At 29.9% G+C, this 21143-nt stretch overlaps 1 long non-coding RNA gene across 1 annotated transcript; it reads right to left on the bottom strand.

The window, feature by feature from the left end:
* Nucleotides 1-536: 536 nt before the first annotated feature.
* Nucleotides 537-3148, bottom strand: LOC127901927 (uncharacterized). The gene is made up of 4 exons (XR_008054276.1): nucleotides 2822-3148; nucleotides 2530-2598; nucleotides 2184-2305; nucleotides 537-664 (listed from the first exon to the last, which is right to left on the bottom strand). It is a non-coding gene; the product is annotated as an uncharacterized LOC127901927 (long non-coding RNA).
* Between the last annotated feature and the right edge of the window lie 17995 nt (nucleotides 3149-21143).

Genomic DNA, 21143 nt, shown 5'->3' with positions numbered 1-21143 from the left:
TATTTCGTTTGAAACTGTAAGTAATAAAGTCTCACATTATGGTGAAAAACTTGACTCTCTTCATCTAAGCACGATGTCACGGGATGATTCGAGCGGCCCGTGACAGAGCTAGAATTGGTGTACTGAATCTCAAGGGGAGACAATTTATTGAAATAAAAGAAACAGAAAACAACAAGCAAGCTAGAGGATAGAACATAAAGCTACGCCACCTCAAAGAAAGACATGCCGAAAATAAAATACAAACTAAAGCAAAACACAAGCAAGAGCAGACTTATTATAATTTAGTGGAAGCGTCAAATATGCATGGTGCATGGTGATGTTCGCATGCTTTTTCTAAACAGTAGGCAGTTGTTGTTGTGGAGCATCGAGTCGCAGTATAACAATGAAACTGGATTGGAGGCTAGCCAAGTAGAGATTGCCTTCAAACTTGACAGCTGAATTGACAAGTGATATATAGGTTTGCATCGAGATCGTTGAAATCGATGATTTTTTGCCATTGTTTCCGTCAATTTTGAGTACTCTTGCCGCGCCGCCCCCCCCCCCCCCCCCCCCAACAAAAATCGCCGCCCATGGGGAGGAGTAGGCTGATCAGTACTGGATATGCAACCAACAGTTTCCATTTCTCCCTGCAGTTTTGTATAGCACTCAGCCCTGTTTGATTCATCTGCATCATGCACCATACTTATTTAGATAATTAATTTCATTAATTTACGAAGACATTTATTTTTTTACCCGTCCAATTTCCTCTAGTATTTGAACTCGAGTGGTCAATAACCAAATAAAACTGTTTGAAAACTGCTAAGTCAAAATCTTGGAAGAAAATAAGCACTACAATATCTTGATTAAAGTAATCCAAAAAGAGCCATCAGAGGCAAGATAGATTTTATCAGGTCCGCCTGGAAGGCTTTCAACGAAACTATCTAATATTCCAGTACGATCATCCTTTGGCAAATACCTTCTGCACTGGAATCTGTACCTCGGCCATGTAAAAAGAGAATTATTTAATTGCTTAAAGGGAAAAGGAAAACCATATCACCAAACTTTGGGAAAATAGTCATAGAAAGCCTTAAATTTTTAAAAAGAGACACAAGGTCTCTTTTCTTTTTTTTCACTATAGTGACATTTGAATATAGCAACTAAAAAGTTAACTTTAAATTTTTTCAATAAATAAAAATATAATATATCTAGTAGACAAATAATATTAAAATATTTTTATAGTTAAAATGATTTTAAATATGTAAATTATTAAATTTATTTTAATAATATATTCATATTTATTATAAAGATTATAAGTAAATCTTTGGGTTAAATAGATTATTAACATTATTATTTTACATAATATTAAAAAATATAAATTTAATATATTTTCTTTTATATTATGGTTCTATTTATTATAAAACTTTCGTCAATATAGTGAAATATGTCTAATAGACTATAAAATTTTAAAATATTTTTTAATATTGAAATTATTTTAAAAGATATAAATTATTATATTTTTATTTATTATAAAACATTAGAGTCAATTTTTTTAGGCTAATAGAGTTAAATGATATTATAGTCAAAAGAAGGGACAAGAAGGGTCATAGTATCCCTTATTAAAAACCTGCAAACCTTCGTGATTATATTTCCAAACCTTATGGTATAGGTGTTCGTTTCCTCAGTTGAATTGTGTATGCACACATGCTATATTAGGTGGTCTTAGGCCTCTCTCAACCCCAAAAGCTATCTTAAGGGTGAGGCTTTCTGTCACGCCTATAAAGTTACCACTAGCCTCCTTCCACGATTGATGTTGCATAATCTCATTAATCTCCCCCTCACATATTGGGCCTTAGGCCAAAAGCATAGATACTTATTATCCTTATTAGATTCTTAGGCCTAAAATTGTTGGTGAACCTAAGTTTTGATACCGGTGTTAGGCGATCTTGGGTCTCTCTCAATTCTAAAAGTTAGCTTAAGGGATGAGGTTTTCCTTCACACTTATAAAGTCACCACTAACCCACTTCCACAATTGATGTAGGATAACACCAACACTATATTATTATTATTATTATTAATTCAATTAGAACTTAATTCCATGGTTCACAAACGACCACAAATTCTTCATCTTTCGAGAGTGCAACACCATTAGCAAAGTAAAAACCCTCATGCAAAACTGTTTTCTTTCAATATAGGATCATACTTACGCAGCTGCTCGTAAGGTTCTCCCTCAGCCGTGTCTTTGTAGTAATCTGCGGGTGTGTATCTGGTGTTTGATACAGTAAAATACGAACTGCCATCTGATGCTTCGATCACATCATTTGCAAAACTGATCGATCAATACAATAAAATTAATGTAAGTAAATATAACAGATAACATATGGTGTCCGCCGTAGCATGCATGCATGCATGCTTTGGTCGAGCAAAATAATCAACATCGCCTCACATCTGAAACAATAGCTTCTAAACCTTGTTCTGTAACCTTAAGCAAACCCTGATCGATCAAAATAAATGCATATAAACAAATACAAATTACATGTGAAGGTGACATACCTTTGGACTCAGATTTCTGCTCACTTGATTTTGGGATTTCCATCTTCTTTGGGTAATAATTCTCATGTTCTAAATTTATTAAAAGTTCAAACAACAAATAAAAAAATTGCATGTCATAGAAAAAATTAAAAATAAAGAATAAATATGAAAAAAAAAATTGACCCACTGCTTTTCTTAGATGACTGACCAGAGAAAAGTTGTCGAGCCCTAGTGTTTGCAAAAATCAAATTGAAATTCGACAAAAAGAGACACATCAAAGCTTCATGACTCTCAGTTATTCATTTAAGCTTACCTTGAACAGAGATTGAGGCAATATGGCAATGATGGCGGAGCAGGTGGACAAAGGCTGAGAAGTTGTTTCCGATGATGAATGACTGAGTATTGATGAATGACTGAGTATTGAATGACTGAGTGTTGCTATGGCTACGGGTGATGACAGCAGTAGATTTGTTACCGGTGACTGGCCCAAAATGATCAATCACGGCAATGAATTTCCAACCAGAGCAAAAGAGACAAAAATACGGAGACTAGACATTTAGTGCACGAGAGATGACAGCAGTAGCTGGTCGAAAGCAGTGATGTAGGTTTTGGGTGTGTCGGCAGCGTGGCGGTGGGTTTGTTTTATAAGTTTCGATTGACAGTATAATGAAATGGGGGAATAGATTTCGATTGGGATTTAGGGATTTTGCTTTTGCTATTATATTTTTGTCTTTAATTTTTTGATATGATGCATTTTAATTCTAGAGGATTTAGTGGCCAGTGGTCTAAACATAAACATTTTGAATTTTAGGATCTTAGTTTCTAGTTGGAAGATTTACAAATTATAATAATTTGTTTATCTTTAATATTCTAGTATTAGTGATTTTTTATGTATAATTTACTGATACATTAGTATCAATAATTTTGATTGTTATTTGTTAAAAGTAGAAAACAGTGCATATATACATAATTACTGACACTTTTTACAAAGTATCAAAAAACTAAGTGTTAGTAAAGTCATTTTCGTAGTAGTGCTAACTTTGAGAGAAAATTTTTTCTATTACCAGTTGTTTTCAGTAATGATAAAGGGCTCACACATAAGATTGAACTAGAGTTATAACTTGGTAGATTGTTGGTGATAGATCGTGATTGGATAAGATTATTGGTGACAAATTGTGATCTAATAAGATAGGTGGCCACAAATAATGACTTGGGGAGCCCAAATTACTTTTACAAAAAAGTAAAGATACAATTTTTAGATTATGGTAATTCTATATATTGTATGAGAATTGCAATCCAAATATTTCTATTACAAAATGATTTTTAACTAATAATTGGTATCACATTGATCTCCGATAATACATAAAGTAATTGTATGAAGTCAATATCTTATATTATATGTATTAGATGAGTGGGATTGGTTTTATATAGCATTTCATTATGTGAATGAATATATCTGTGAGCATATTAATGGTTGTCTCAATTTATGGTTAGAAATTTCTTTTGCAGTAATTTTTCTAGATTTGTGAACAAGATAGGCGGCCAATTTTCGCCATGTTCTTGATTGATTATTTTATTTCACTAGTCTTAGATTTTTGGTAAGCCATTAGTGGTATAGGAGCTTTTATAAATTTTAATTTTGCTATTTAAAGGCAAAGAACTCCAGAAAAGCAAGAGAAGTTGGTGAAGGCAAGGAGAAGCAAAAACGGCAGCAGCTCCTAGAATCGGTGGTGCAAACCACAAAGGGAATTATGGTTTCTTTTGGATTTTTTCATTAGAAATCCTAATGTTTTAGTGATTTATGTTTATGAAAACATTCTAGAAACTTTTTCATTTAAGCCCAGCAGAATTTACTAGTGGCGGCTGGAAGAAAAATATGTGAATTGGGGTTTTAGGTTTATTTCTCATGGAATCCTATGGTTTCACTATTTTACAATTCAGCTAAAGTATTTGGGTTTTGGGCAGAAAAATTTAAATTTATTTATATTGGATCCAAGTCTATTTTTAGTTATCAATTGGATAATATAAATAGAAATTTGATAAGCACAATAAAAATTATTTGTCCACATTTATTTATATTGGTCCTAAACCTATTTTGGGATTTCAAAATTGGATCATAAGAAATTTGGTAAGATTAATAATAAAATTTATTGGCTAGGTCAAGAATTTTTTAAGATAAATTTGGCCTTATTTTATCAAATTAATTGGGTCTACTTTTTATAAATTTCATTTCAGAAATAAGATCCAATAGAATTTTATTTAAAAGGTGCCCAAATTTAGTTTTAAAAATTGAACCAAGCATAAAATCTAAAATTCCAAAAGTGCCCAAGCCAATGGATATGGTCAAGAACAAGTACAATGAAGAGAAAGAAGGGAAATAGATGCTGACTTCAAGCCCAATAGATACAGTAAAACCTCTATATAGTCATATCATGGGACTGAAGAAATTTATTCTTATAAAGAGATTATAACTCAATAGAAGTATAATACAAAAATTATAGTATTTGCTTAATTATATCTAATGCAAGTGATATAGAGATAACTTATATCATGTATTAATAAATTAATAAGTGAGTCAAATTCAATGTATAGGCATTAATAAATTAATTATTTTGTTGACCAATTATTAAGCGTCTATGCTGACTAATTAAAACATACCCGCAAATTCAAAGATGTGATTGCAACTTTAAAGAAACAATTATTGTCATAAACAACTTTAGAAAGATATTTTGTTCCATTTTAATTATTTAATGTAACATGGCATATATTTTTGAAGCATTATTACTATATGGAGGTAAGTTTATTAAGACGAGACCTACAAAAAATATAACTTATTACAATGTGGAGTTTATTCCTAATTATAATTGGTCTCAAGTTGGGACCACAATTTTTTATTACTTTAAAGAGATTATTCCTATATAGGGTATTCTTATTTGGAGGTTCTACTATATTAGGCTTGTAGATTAAGTCAAATTTTTCTAGGAAAACTATGAATTGAGATTGTTTAATTGCTTTTATCTACATGCTATGTTTGGACGATAACATGCTATGACAACATGTTATATAGAATTGGTAATGCCACTCAATGCACAATAATACATTGCATCTATAGATCAAGAATCTAGATATTGTTTGATGTTTGCATGTGCTTAATAATATTAGATTTCATCTAGATAATATTATTTCATAAAGCATGTAATTAAAAATATATGATGTAATCTATAAAGTTCAAAAGGAAAAACCAAATTTAAAATATTGAGTGGGAGAGGGAAAATCCAAGATAATTTTTCCCATGGACTCTATTATTGGTTCAATAATAAAATTATATATATACCTCGACTTTATGATACGATGATGCTTCCTACGAAAGATATATATATTAAACATTTTATTTGGTGAACTTCTTTAAAGATAAGATCGAAATATTTTTCAATCTGTTGATCACTCTAACAGTGGCTGCATGTTATGAGAGACACGTAGATTGAAACAATGGTTATACACTCAATAAAAGTTTGTTATTAACTTTTCCAAAGAAGCTTTGCTAACAAATTTTGGTCTTAAAGATCACTATAATTATTTATCATGTTTCAACATGAAATTAAATAATCTAAGGGTTAACTGAGTCTAATAATTGTAGGCATGACTTCTCCATCGATATCTTGCCATAGTAATATCTGATTATTGTTACAATAAAATTAAATGCATTTATGGCTTTTTGCATTTCAGATTATTTATCATGAACATTATTTGATTCAGAGTGTTTATGCATGTATGTCTTATTTTTCAAAAACATGTCTTCATTAGCCCATTATTAATTATCCTGGTTAAAAATGAATTCACTTGTGAAAATTAAAAATGAACTCATTGTTGAATATTGCTTAGATAGGATACATAATCAATTTAATATTTTCACTGCTAAAGGTTGCAAGTATGTTTTGACGCCCTCCAAAACCAACGTTCTATCATTATAGACATAGGGAATCTTATGAGAAATGGTGCAAAGGTAATAAAATAGCTAAATGTTATATATTGGCTTTGACTTCTTTGGAACTACTAAACAAACATTAGAGCGTAGAACAAGCACTAAATTATTGACCAGTATGAATTATTGACCAGTATCCATAACATGTTTACGCATAATACCCATTTTGCCAGAGAAGCAACATTGAAATATATAATTGACACCAAGATGGAAGAGAGCACAAGAGTTCATAATCATGTTCTCAAAATGATGAACTACTTGAATGAAGTTTAGATTCATGGTATTCAAATCATGACAAAACAAAAATTAATATGGCAATTGAATCTTTTCCTAATATGTTCAAAGAGTTAAGAGCTATATCTTATGCAATCAAGATATGACCTTAATTAATGTTGGAATGTGAAACTGAATTAAGATTCTGGATGAGATGACATTGTCAGATGGAGAAGCAATAGCTAATCGACATGTTAGCCACAAATTTAAACTGGTTGTATGACATTAAACTATTGTCATCTGAAGCAATAGGTAGAGCATATGTTCAACACGTGACCATTCATTTCAACCCAAGCCTAAAGGACTTTTGCTAATGCCATTTTGGTCGCTAATGTTTCTCACGAGTTTGGCATATGTGACAGACTGTTAAGCAAGTTTAAAAATGGCGGGAAGTTATGGTATCTTAATTGTCAATAAAATCCAGAGCTCAAATTGGCTCTTTAACCCACTTGCAGGATCATTTTAAAGATATATATAATGCCTTTATGACTCTTGTGTAGAGGATGATGTTTTCTGGTTCACATAGAAACTCTTTAAGCTTGTAATCTGAATTGAAGAAGAAAAAAGGCCATAGTTTCTTATTTTTGAAGAGGAAGTAGGTACATTTGGCCGAACCTCTATAATTCTCTATGTAAGTTCTATTTTTATTCCTCTGTTCCATTCTTAGTTCGATTAATCTTTCTTAATTTGATTTCATAACCATTCTTGATACAAGATCAGTATGTCGAGTTGAATCTTGGATGATTGGATTCAAAGAGAATCTGATCAAACTTGCAACAAACTAATATCAGAGCCCACATCTTTGATTTTAGTTTATCAAGAATGGCAACTCAGAAGATGGATGTGGAAAAGTTCACTAGGGAAAATGATTTTCACTTTTGGAGGCTTAAGATGAGGGCTTTGTTAGTTCATCAGGGAATTGAAGAAATTCTGAGGATTCACAAAGCTCAAAGCAATTACGCAAAATCAAAGATGAGGATATGCAAGATGTCATGGACAAAGCACACAACACTATAATCTTGAGTCTTGGTGAAGAAGTACTGAGAGAGGTGGGTAATGAGAACATTGTTATAGGTCTTTGGAAGAAATTGAAGGATTTGTACACCGGGAAATCTTTTACAAAGAGATTTGAGTACAAAGAAAATACTCTACATTCTTCAAATGGAAGAAGTTAGTTCTTTAACTACTCACATTAATGCCTTCAACAAGATCATCTTAGATCTTGAAGATATTAATGTGAAAATTGATGATGAGGATAAAGCAATTATTCTATTATCCTTATTACAACCCTCATATAGGCACTTTCTTGACATATTATTATATGAAAGACAAACCTTGACTATCCATGATGTTAAAAAGGCCTTGAGTTCAAAAAAGAGCTCTAAGAAATCTAAAGTAAAGGAAGGTGAAAGATTAATTGCAATAAGAAGATCAAAAAAGAGAGATGACTGGAAAAGGAAAAAAAATTCAAAATCCAAGAATAGAAATTTAAAGTGCTTTTAGTGCCATAAGGAAGGTCGCTTCAAGAAAGGCTGCCCTGAGAGAAAGAATAAGCTTATTGAGGCTAAAGGTATAAATGGTTTTCAAATGAGTTGGATTAAGGATATGACTCAACTGGAGTCCTTGTAGCCTCTTGCAACCAAACTGGAGGTAAGTGAGTTCTTGATTCTAGTTATACTTGCTACATGTACCTAAATAGACAATATTTACCGAATATCAGTTATACGATAGTGGTAAAGTCATGATGGGTAACATTGCATCTTATAAAGTCATTGATATAGGCTTTATAAGATTAAAATTGTCAGATGGCACCATTAGGGAGCTACATAATGTGAGACATATACCTGAATTAAAGAGGAATCTAATTTTCCTAAGCATGCTAGTAGATAAGGTAGGTTGTGTCATTAAGATGGTACCCAGTGTCTTAAGGGTCATTAAAGGGTCTTTGGTATTAATGAAAGGTGACATGTCAAATGGCTTATATGTACTACAAGGTACTGCCTTAACTGGTGATGTTAATGTTGCTGAGAATCAAATTTAGGATGAAATATTACTATGGTATCTAAAGCTAGGACATATGAGTGAAAAGAGGTTGAAGGAATTAGAGAAACAAGGAGCTCTAGGAAAAGATAGGATAAGAGCTTTAGGATTTTGTGAGGAGTGTATCCTAGGTAAATCCTCAAGAACTAGGTTAAAAAATGCAACGCATTCAACAAAAGGCACTTTGGATTACATACATGCAGATCTGTGAGGACCCTCATGGACTAAATCTCTAGGTGGCGCTAGGAATTTTCTGTCATTGATTGATAATTTCTCTAGATTGGTTTGGGTTCATCCATCGTAAAAAAAAGATCAGGCATTTGACAGTTTTAAAAATTGAAAAATTTTAATTGAAAACCAAACCAATAAGAAAGTTAAAAGATTCAAAAATGATAATGGATTGAAGTTCTGTAACAAAAACTTTGATTATTTCTATGTAAAGATGGTATTTTTAGGCACAAAATTGTCAGACACACACCTCAACAAAATGGTTTGGCTGAAAGGATGAATAGAACCTTAATAAAAAAGGTTAGGTGTATATTGTTTCACTCCAAATTACCTAAGTCTTTAGAGGCTGAAGCTTTGAATACATCATGTTATCTGGTCAACAAGAGCACATCCACAACTCTAGATTTCAAAACCCTTATGAGATATGGTCAGGAAGACTTGCAGACTATACATATAGGAAAATATTTGGTTGTATTGCTTATGCACACCCCAAACAGGGGAAACTTGAACCTAGAGCCTTGAAATGTGCTTTTCTAGGCTATCCTAATGGGATCAAGGGTTTCACAATTTGGTGTACTAATTTAAAACATTAGTAGGGATGTGGTAGTTAATAAAGCTAAAATGCTAAAGAGTCAATCAAAAGGTAAAGATGATATTTAGAAAATTCCTAAGCCTAATGAATCATATTTTAAGGTAGAGCTATCTGATAACAAGATTGGAATTAATAAAGAACAAAATGATGCAGCTAATAAAGAAATAGAGGAGATTGTTGAATAAAAAGTAGGACAAGCTTTAATGCAAGATTATCAGCTAACAATGGACAGACATAGAAGAAGAATAAAAACTCTTAAGAGATTGAGATATGCAAATCTAGTTGCATATGTTCTGACAACAACTCATTACCTGAATCAAGATGAATCTAAAACTTATGCAGAAGTTGTTGTAAGTCAATATTCATCTGAATGGTCACAAGTTATGAAGGATGACATGGATTCTATGTATAAAAATGAAACTTAGGAGCTCAATAGGAAACCAGAGGGAAAGAAGGTTGTAGGATGTAATTAGGTTTTCAAAGTTAAAGATGGTATCCCTAGTGTTGAACCAAAAAAGTTCAAAAGTAGGCTAGCTGCAAAAGGGTTTACACAAAACGAAAGGATAAATTTCCTTGAGGTCTTTTCTTCTATTGTAAAGCACATATCAATCAGAATTATCTTATCACTTGTTGCTATAAATGACATCCATCTTGAATAGATGGATGCCAAAACAGTTTTCCAGTACAACAAGTTTCAAGAAGAAATTGTGATGTCTCAACTTGAAAGTTTTGAAGATCCCAAGAGATCAAACTATGTTTTCCTATTAAAGAACTCACTCTATGACCTCAAGAAATTACCTAGGCAGTGGTATTTGAGGGTTGACAGGCATATGCAAAAGTTGAACTTCATCAGGTGCAATTTTAACTGTTGTGTGTGCTTTAGGAGGGTGAATAAACATGACATGATCTCTTTGGTTATGTACGACGATGATATGATTTTGGCATGCAAAGACATGAATCAGATAGATATATTGAAGCAACAACTAAAAAATGAGTTTGATATGAAGGATCTTGGTTTAGCTAAAAATATACTAGGAATGGATTTAAGAAGAGAAAAGTCAACAAGGTCTCTGTTTCTTTCTCAAGAAGGTTATATAATAAAATTATTAGATAGATTATATAATAAAAGAATTAGATAGATTTGGGATGTTGAACAGCAAACCAGTACTCACCCTATTAACAACACATTTTAAATTATCAAGTCAGCAGTGTCCAAGCTTTGATTATGAATAATCTTAAATAGCCAAGATACCATATGCAAGTGTTGTTAGGTGTTTAATGTATGCAATAGTGTCAACCAGACCAGACATTGCATATGTTGTTAGCATTGTCAGCAAATTCATGGCAAACCCAGGAAAAGAGCATTGGAGGGCTGTAAAGTGGATCCTAACATATCTAAGAGGAAAATCTAGCTATAGTTTATTGTATGGAGGAGTAAGGATGAGTAACAATTTGGTGGAAGGTTATGTTGACTCTAACTTTGCAGATGATCTTAATAACAGAAGGTCCCTCACTGGATCTTTTCACCATCAATAATTGTATCAATAGTTGTAAAGCATCTCTATAAAGTGTTGTAGCTTTATCCACTACTGAAGCTGAATACACAGTTGTTGTAGAGGCCTTTAAGGAAGCAATGTGGCTTAAAGGCATGCTGAGTGAATTGGGATATTTTTAGTCTTCAGTGACCGTTTATTGTGACAGTCAAAATGCCATTATTCTGAGCAAGAATCAAGTCCATTATGAGAAGATTAAACACATAGATATCAAGCTTCATTTTATCAAACTTGAAGTCTCTAAAGGCTCTGCTAAGTTAGTGAAAATTCATGCAAATGATAACATAGCTGATACGTTAACGAAACCAGTTCATATTGTTAAGTTTGAGCAGTGCTTAGACTTAGCTGGAATTTTCAGAAGGTGAAAAATTGCACATGATTAAAAAGAAGAAACTATAAGAATATTAATTCAAGTTCAAAGTGGAGATTGGTAGATATGAACTTTAGTTATGATTTTGGATGAGACGACATTGTCAAATGGAGAAGCAACAACTAATTGACATGTCGGCCACAAATTTAGACTGGTTGTATAACATTAAACTGATGTCGTCTAAAGCAATAAGTAGAGCACGTGCTTAGCACATGACCTTTCATATCAACTCAAGCCTGAAATGACTTTTGTTGATATTGTTTTGGTCGCTAATGTTTCTCACGAGTTTGGCATATGCAGTAGACTATTAAGAAAAGGTAAAAATGGCGGGAAGTTCTAGTATCTTAATTGTCAATAGAATCCAGATTCAAGCTGGCTCTTTAACCCACTTGCAGGATCATCCTAGAGATATATATAATGCATTTATGACTGTTGTATAGACGATGATGTTTTCTAGTTCACATAGAAACTCTTTAAGCTTGTAATATGAATTAAAGAAGAAAAAAAGCCATAGATTCTTGAAAATGAAGTAAGTACATTTGGCGGAACCTTTATAATTCTCTGTGTCAGTTCTGTTTTTATTCCTTTGTTCCATTTTTACTTTGATTAATCTCTTCTTAATTTGATTTGAATAACCATTTTTTATATAAGATTAATGTGTGGAGTTGAATCTTGGGTGATTGGATTCAAATAGAATCTAATCAAACTTGCAACAATTAAATTAATGCACAAAAAATGATATAGAAGAAATTGTTTCATAGCATGAATCTTTCCAAAAAAAAATTCTCTTCTAGGCTTAAGTCGAAAAACTAGGATAAGTAGAAGAGGGTTGGGATAAAGAAGCTGTCTACTAAAAGAAATGGCAAGTCAAAAGGCAAGTATTTCAAATATAGACAGAAGGGTCAATAGAAAAAAGATTGTCCTAAGATTATTAAAATTAAATATAGAAAATCTTTAAATTTTCAAATTAGTTCAGATTTATATTGATTGATGCATAGTAAATTCTTATATAACTAATCTTATTTGTGATTCATTTATTTAGTTTTAGGAAACCTAAAGAGTAAAATGAAAAAGCTTCAAATTATAGTTGAAGACATGTTAGTTTATATCAATTACAAAAATGATATAAGTTTTATGAGAATTTAGTTTTTGATATTTGTCTTTGTTTTTCAACATTAGAAGAATTTGATTTTAGTGTTTGTTTTTAATAAACAAGAGTACCCTGTTATTTTCGGATCTATTGCTTGTTTTCGTACCTTATGAAGACAATTTATGTCACATAAATCCATTGATCTATTCAGAGCAAGATATAATGATAAAGAGTATATGCATTTATATAAGAAAAGAAATGTTTCTTCTTAACCATTTTTGCCTCTGAGATTTTATGTTTAAGTCATATAAACTATAATAAGATTTTATGAGAATGATTAATAATAGGCTTTTTGGGCCTATTGAAATTGATCACTGACACTTTATAAATCTTATCTAGAAAAGTAATATGACAATGGGGCTCTTTTTGAGCTAAAAGAAAGCATAAAATTATATTGTATGATTTAGTGCATATAAATGTATGTGAACAAATCAGTTTTCAAGTTAAAAGAGTTTATGAGTATTTTATCAATCTTATTTGATGACTATTCAATGCATTTATATTTGTCTAAATGTGTCATATTATGTGGCTTTTGAAATTCAAAAGAGTACATGAATAAGACTGAGAAGTGATTAGACAAGAACATAAATCAACTTCAATCTAATTGAAGTAAATAATATCTATCTACAGAATTCAAAATCATTTGATTGTAAAATGGGATAAAGTCTTATTTATAATGAACATTATGACATAATAGTGTAATAAAATGAACAAACAACAGTCTTTTGGAGAAGATAAGATATGTACTAAGTGATTTATCATTTACCTTTCTGATTCCAAATATCAATATTTAAAAGTAAATAATCTATTAAACTTGGTTTCGTCTACATCCGTGACTATTACTCCAAGCAATTATGGAAAAGTCACAAACATAGTTTGAGATACATTCGTATTTGAAGTTAACTAGTATTTATGCTAAAATCAAAGGTAAAGAAGGTGGGTTCAGGCTCAGAAGTTTGCATATTTTTGGTATCTTAAACAAATAAAGGAAGTCTAATTTATAAGCCTTAAGATAAGAATGTATTTCTAGCCATACAAATTACTTTACTTGAGGAAGACTATATAAATGACTTATAACTTAAGAGTTTGGTAAAATTATAGAAATCCTTAAAAGATTAAGTTGATGCTTAATTTTCTATATATGTTTTAAAACATGAGAAAGAGCAACAACCTAATGATCACAACACTATCTCTGAACACTCACCGCCTATAGAACTTCTCGTAGTGGGAGGGTAACTAAATTTACCACCACCGGCACGGTACATGTTGCTAGGAGAAATTTATATATTTATCTCATATGGAAAAATACTAGATCCCACTAACTAGGACTAAGCTCTATTAGATGAAGATGCTTAACTATTTAAAAATGCCATGAACCAATAAAAGGAATTTATGTATTCCAGTCAAGTCTAGGAACTTGTAGAGGCACTAAATGGGATAAAGCCAGCAAGGTACAAGTGGATATACAAGACAAAAAGACGAGCAGATGGCAGGATGGAAACGCTTAAAGCAAGATTACTAGTCAAATTGCATACTCAAAAAGAAGGAATTGATGATAAGGAAACTTTTTCATCAATTGCTATCATAAATCTATCAAGATTCTACTCTCCATTACTGTAGTGTTGGATTATGAAATTTGACAAATGGATGTCAAGACTATGGACATCTTGAAAAAGGCATCTATAATATAGCAACTAGATGTAAGTTACAAAGATCCATTTATGGATTAAAGCAAGCATCTCAGTCATGGAACATCAAATTTGATCAAATAGTTAAATCGTTTGGATTCATACAAAATTTTGATGAGTTGTGTGTGTACAACAAATTTAGGGAAAGATTGTAGTATTACTAATTCTTTATAATAGTAATATCATCTTAATTAAAAAAAATAGAGGAGCATTATATGTAACAAAGAGTTTATTAGCAAAACAATTTGATGAAAATGACCAAAAAGTATAAAGTTGTATTCTTGGTACAAGCACAATGGTGAAACCAGAAGAATAAAACTCTAACTTTATCTTAAACTGCTTATATTGATGAGATACTTTCTTGATTAAACATTTAAATTCCAAAAGTGATTTTTATCATTCAGAAATGGAATTATATATTCTCTGAGCATCAACGTTCTTATACCTTGAGGAGATAGATAAAATGAGACAAATTACCTATGTAGGAGTTAAAAATGGAAAGACTCGGGTATATCATGATAGACTCTTATTTTGCAGTTGAATGGTCAATAAATATCATTCAAACCTTAAATATCAAAATATTGTTATAGCATTTAATGTAGATTCTGAAAAGAACTAAGAAATTATATGTTTATGTATTTTGGTGATAAACTCCTGCACATGCAGACCAAGTTAAGGCTCATCTTTTTTCTTTTAAATATATCACAAGCCCTTTTTGAAAGAGTTAACTCAAAAGAATTTGGGCACATTTTCTAGATAACAAAATACTTGTAGTTTAATGGTAATAGTGCTTTTTAGCAGTTTTGGAGACTTGATTCAAATCCTAATAGCCATATAATTTTGCTTTTTTATATATTTCATTTTCAAAAACTCAAATTATATTATTTTCTCTTAAATTTTAAAAAATAATAGTAATAAATTATTTATTTTAAATGTTGCACCTCTTTGTGAACATTAAGAAAAAAATAAGTACCCCAAATTAAATTAAAATTTTTTAACTAAACCCCCTAATTTAAGTATATGGGTCTGCCACTAATCTCATCCTAGTAAGTTTTGCAAAATGTTTTAACTACATCTCAGAAAAGGATCCTAGGAAATTTATTTCTAAATTATGTTTATATTGAGAGGTGGAGAGATGAGTTATAAAAGTATGAAACAATTTAGTATCTCTATTTTTTGTTACTAAGGAAGTTGTTTAACTCTATAAGTCCTTGTAAGATCTTGAGATAGTATCTATACCAACTACATCTATTAAACTTTAATAGTGTAATAGTATATCAATGTCAAAGTCATAGGAACCCAAATAGTACTTATGGTAACTGTATCTGTTAAACTTTAATAGTGTAATGGTCGTGCAATTAATCAACTATAGTAACCAACAAATCACAAAAAAGAAAAACACAATGAGAGGAGATACTATCTTTTAAGGGAATAGTGTAGAAAGGTTACATAAAAAGTACCCAATTGGCATTAGAATGTTATATGGCAGATCTTGTTACAATTACCTTTAATGGGAAACCTTTATAACCTGCACAGAGTCCAAGAGCATGTACATTATGCTAGATATGCTTTGAGAGGTAGTGGGAGATTGTTTGTATTATGTACTCTTTAAAGCATATAGTTTTATTTATAAATACATTTTTTATTAATAAAATATTTGAGATACTTTTTCAAATATCCTAATTACATAAATATTTTGAATAAAGTTTGTTTAATCACATTGTATATACTTATTTGATCATCATATGGATTCACAAAAGATATAAATACAAGTTATCTTATGATTAAATAAATAAGTTCGAAGTTAATAAATAGAGTTGGGCACTCTGTTTATATTAAATTATAGTAAATTCGTTGAAAGATTTGTTTTAATCGTGTATGAATTTATTGGTATAGTTTCACTACATTGAACTGGACCACATATGAGATTTAATTAACCTTGAAATAACTGTCAGATTTATAAAATCTCATAGGCATTGATTTTACTGCATTCTTAATCATGAGTTAATTATAGTTTCGTGATTATGATTGTTATTCTATTTAAGTTACCAATGGACGCGACTTACAGTTGTACTCAAGAGGACCTGATATCTTAATGGGAGCAATTATGAATAATGAGATTATAAATTAATAATAAAAATTTGTACAACACATCTCTTGACGGAATTTTGATACTTGATCATAGAGTTCTCTAACCAGAGTGTGTCAACATAATTAGTTTGTTAAAAACGATCATTATAGAAAATCGTAAGGGTCAAAGAATACGAAGTAATTAAATTAATTGGACAACTGAGATATCAATTTAATTAGTGATGTGGTATAAATGATTGTTTAGTAAAGAAATCAATGTGACCTGGGTCAAATTATTATTCGAGAACACCATCCTAGATAGCATAGAATTACGGAGGTCAGTTCCAGTCTTTTAGTGGAGTATATCTAGAATTAATAATCAGACTAGTTTAATTATAGGCTTAATTATTGTAGGTAATATTGTATATATCTATATGATCCCTCGGCTAACTCATTTAATTGACTGCACTACTACTAAATTGATAAGCAAGATAACTAACTATTTGAGTTAAAAACCTATATATATTTTTTGGTGAGAGGCTCTATTTAGTATGCTTGTATACAAGAGATCTGATATTATTTTACAAGATGGGCCCTTATAATAAGCACAAGTGATGTGTTACTTTAGGCTTTATCTTATTTTAAGTTCCCAGGGTTTCCATAAAAAACGAAAATATAAAAAGACTTATTTCTCTAAAAAGAAAATACAGAAGCCACAATATATAGAATAGAGAAAAAAAAAATCTCTCTAGCTTTGAGAGAAAATTTTGTCTATTGCTAGTTACTTTTAGTAATAATAAAGGCATTTACATGTCAAGTGCATATCGAACTTGAATTATAACCTGAAAGATTCTTGGTGATAAATCGTGATCTAATAAGATCGTTAGTGACATATTGTGTTCTAAAAAGATAAGTGGTGACAGATTGTGACTTGAGGAGCCCAAATTACTTCACTGAAAAAACAAAAGGTATGATTTCTAAATTATGGTAATTTTATATGTTGTATCAGAATTCCGATCTAAATATTTCCGCTACAAACGATTTTTAAGCAACCCAACAAAAAAAAAGGAACAAGAAGCAAAAATAAAAAATCCATGTGCTATAACAAAATGCCCTAATACATGAATTACTTACATTTATCATTTAAGAACAGAGAAAGTTTCAAAATTTATTGAGCAAGAAGTAAGAATTTTTTGAAATGACTCCGAAACTTAAAAAAAAAATGAATAAGGGTTGGGTCTGAACTTGAAGGTACATCAGAGAAAAATTAAAAAAGAAAAATGAAACATTAGAAAAACAAAATCTAACTTGAAGCTACTGATTTTTTTTCCCTCTTAAAAAGTTATAAAGTTGACAAAGTTTAAATTAATATTTTAAAATCCTACTTCCCCAAAATTTAAATTCAAATATCCAAATAAATGAAGCTACTTGAAAACTACCTACTCAGTAAAGTCTTTATAATTTCTTCAGGACCCATCGTGACTGAACAATACAACTTTGGTTACAAGGGTTCAATACCAAAAACAAATAATAATTACAAATTTCTATTTTATAAAGAATTTATTAACATTATGAAAAAAAATTATTTTGAAATGAAAACATTTTGATAAATTACATCTTTTAGTCAGATTCCACATTCTACATCAAACCATTTAGTTAACTAAAGAAAATTACAAAGCTCATCTTTCAAGGAACAAAAATCTCTTAAACTTACATCCTTTCAAGAAACAAAAATCTTGTATTATTGATTTTGAATTGAAGTATTCTATCTAATTACCTGCCCAAAAATTGTAAAAACAATGAATTCAAGAGGAGTTTGAAAAAAATGAAATTTTAGATTGAAGTAAAAAGGATAGTTACAAAAAAGATTTAAATTTTCAGGTTTTTTATGTTTCGAGAATTTAAGGGTTAGAAGCGAAATTGGTGAGAAGATGCGAATCATGGGACTGCTAATAATTTTTTGTTTTTGGGAAAAGGGATTACTTAAGAATTAAAATATAATAAATGTATATATATCTACTGGGTAAAAATTCGCTTAGTCTCTATATTTTATGGTTATTTTCCATTTAATCCCTTTATTCTTAAAAGTTTATCTGCTGTAAGATTATGACACATCTGTCATTACTCTTTTTTTTCTTTTAACTTGTTTTTTTAATATTACCCACTTACAATAATGTTTCTTTTTTTGGACATTGATAAAAAATTAAGTGACCAATTTAGTCTCAAAAAATAAAATAGAAACAAAAAGAATATCTATTAATTTTTGTGGAACACTACGTTGAGGGGTTAATATATTAAAATCTTTTTAATGTCCAAAAAATTGGCAATTTAAATTTTTTAGAATATTAATTTTTCTGAACATACGTGAGCTACCACAAAAATTAATATATATTATTTTTATTTTTATTTCATTTTTTAGAATTAAATTGATAATCTATTTTTTCTTTTTATTAATGTCCCTACAAAAAAAAAATTATTGTAAGAGAGCAATATTGTAAAAACAAGTCAAAACGACAAAAGGTAACAGCATAGGTGTCAATAATTTAATGACAGAGATGTTTTAAAGTATTTTTAAAAGTACAAGGGACATTGGCCTTATAATATAGTGACTGAATGAGTTTTTATCCTATATCTATTCTCAAAGGAAATTGCTTTCAAAGGACCAGCAATACATTCTCTTTTAAGGTGAATACACTAGTTACCTAAAAGAATTTCTTTTCTTTTTGCAATCTTACTATTACCCTACATATGAATTAAAAAGTTTCATGGGAGATGATTTTTTTAATCAGTCTTTGACTTAAGTTATGCATATTTTAAATTATGATTTAAAAACAATCTTAAGTATAAAATATTTAATCAATTAGAAATAAAAGTAATATATTATTATAAATTTGTGTAATTATTTTGGTTTGATAGGAAGTGACAGGTAAAAATTAAAAAAATTAATTAATTATGAATGCAAGTAAATTGTTAAAAAAAATATCTAAGTGCATTTAATTTTTGTTTACCTTTTAAGTGTAATTTTCATTTGCATTTGGGTTTTACTAAGATAATGCAACCGTGCCAATAGCTTCCGTCTATCCTTTTGCTTTTTTTTTTTTTTTTTAACTTTGGGCTGCAGCCCAGTTCGCTATTCGGCTCTGTTGCGCCCCGGAGTTCTTTTGCGAGTTCGGTGTACAATTTACTTGTGGTAGTTGAGTCTGGATTGTGGTAGTTGAGTCTCTACAGCCGGCAAAAAAGCCTTCTAATACAAGCATCACAGACCCCATTTCGTAAATTTCTAAAATAATTTGCTATAGTGGCTAATAGCCATGGTTCTCTGTTTTATGGTACTCTATGCGTATGAAGAACTAATTGACTAGTAGACTCCAAACCCCAAATATGATCAACGAAACAGAGAAAATTGGCTATAATACATGAGTAATTGTTTATGATACAAAGCAATTATCTTTCTTAATATCCTATTATTTACTTTTTTTAACTTTTTTTGCCTAGTGCCGTGGGCCAATTTGGTCTTACTCATGTTCCGCCCCAGAGTTATTTTGAGAATTCGGTGTAGAACAAATATTTGAAATTATGGTATTTGAGTAAAATTCTTGGCCTGCAAAAAGGTCTCTATTTTTTAAGGATGCACTAATACGAAAATGCAAAACGATGACCCATATATTATGACAATTTTTTTTAACAACCGTCATTAAAAGTATTTGATAACCGTTATTACACGAACGATCATAATATCTAACATTTATAATAACAATTCTATTATAAAATCATCATTAAATGTTAAGATAAAATCTAGTCTTACTTTTAATGGCGGTTCTGTATAAAATTAGTGATTGAAAGTATAAAACTTTCAATGACATTTCTATTATATAACAGTTATTAATTGTCAAACTAAAATATAATATTCCTTTTAATGATGGTTATAAATAAAAACGGTCATTAAAAGTATAACATTTACAATCATTATTCTATTATATAACAATTATTAAATGTCAGGTCTTATTTTTTAATGATGGTTCTTTATAAAAATGGTCACTAAAAATATAAAATTTATAATGATGGTTATATTATATAACAATCATGAAATGTCAAGATAAAATATAATTTTATTTTTAATGACGATTCTGTGTGAAAACAATCATTTAAAGTGTAAGATTTATAATGATAGTTCTATTATAACAACGATCGTTATTTATTATTATTATTATTAAAATAATATTTACTTTTATAATGATAATCCCTTATAAACCATCATCTTATTAAATAAAATAAAAAAAGTGTTTTTTCTGCGTAGCTTTTCCACTTATATTGGATTTGACGGGGGACTTATAAACTTGTTAGAAGCTTTCTATTAAAACAAAAAAAAAAAGGACTTTTGACGCTCAAAATAATTTTGATGGTTGCTATCGATCTTATACCTTGCTTGCTCTCGTAGGGACATTCATAATCCAATCTAATTTGTTTAATTTATCTAATTTGAAAAAATCCAACTCATAAAAATTTATTCTGTGGATTGATATATTAGATTGGATAAAAATTTTAAAAATCCACTTGGATATATATTTATATTTTTAAATTCACAAAAACTTATGAAAAAAATATTTATTTAAATAAAAAAATAAACTTGTAAATATGATATTATTATTTATTAATAAATAAATATATTAAAATAGAGTTATTTTCACA

This window comes from Citrus sinensis, chromosome 4 (assembly GCF_022201045.2).
Source record: "Citrus sinensis cultivar Valencia sweet orange chromosome 4, DVS_A1.0, whole genome shotgun sequence".
Taxonomy (NCBI): domain Eukaryota; kingdom Viridiplantae; phylum Streptophyta; class Magnoliopsida; order Sapindales; family Rutaceae; genus Citrus; species Citrus sinensis.
Note: the sequence above shows the minus strand (reverse complement) of the source record. Positions and strands in the feature narration are given on the sequence as shown.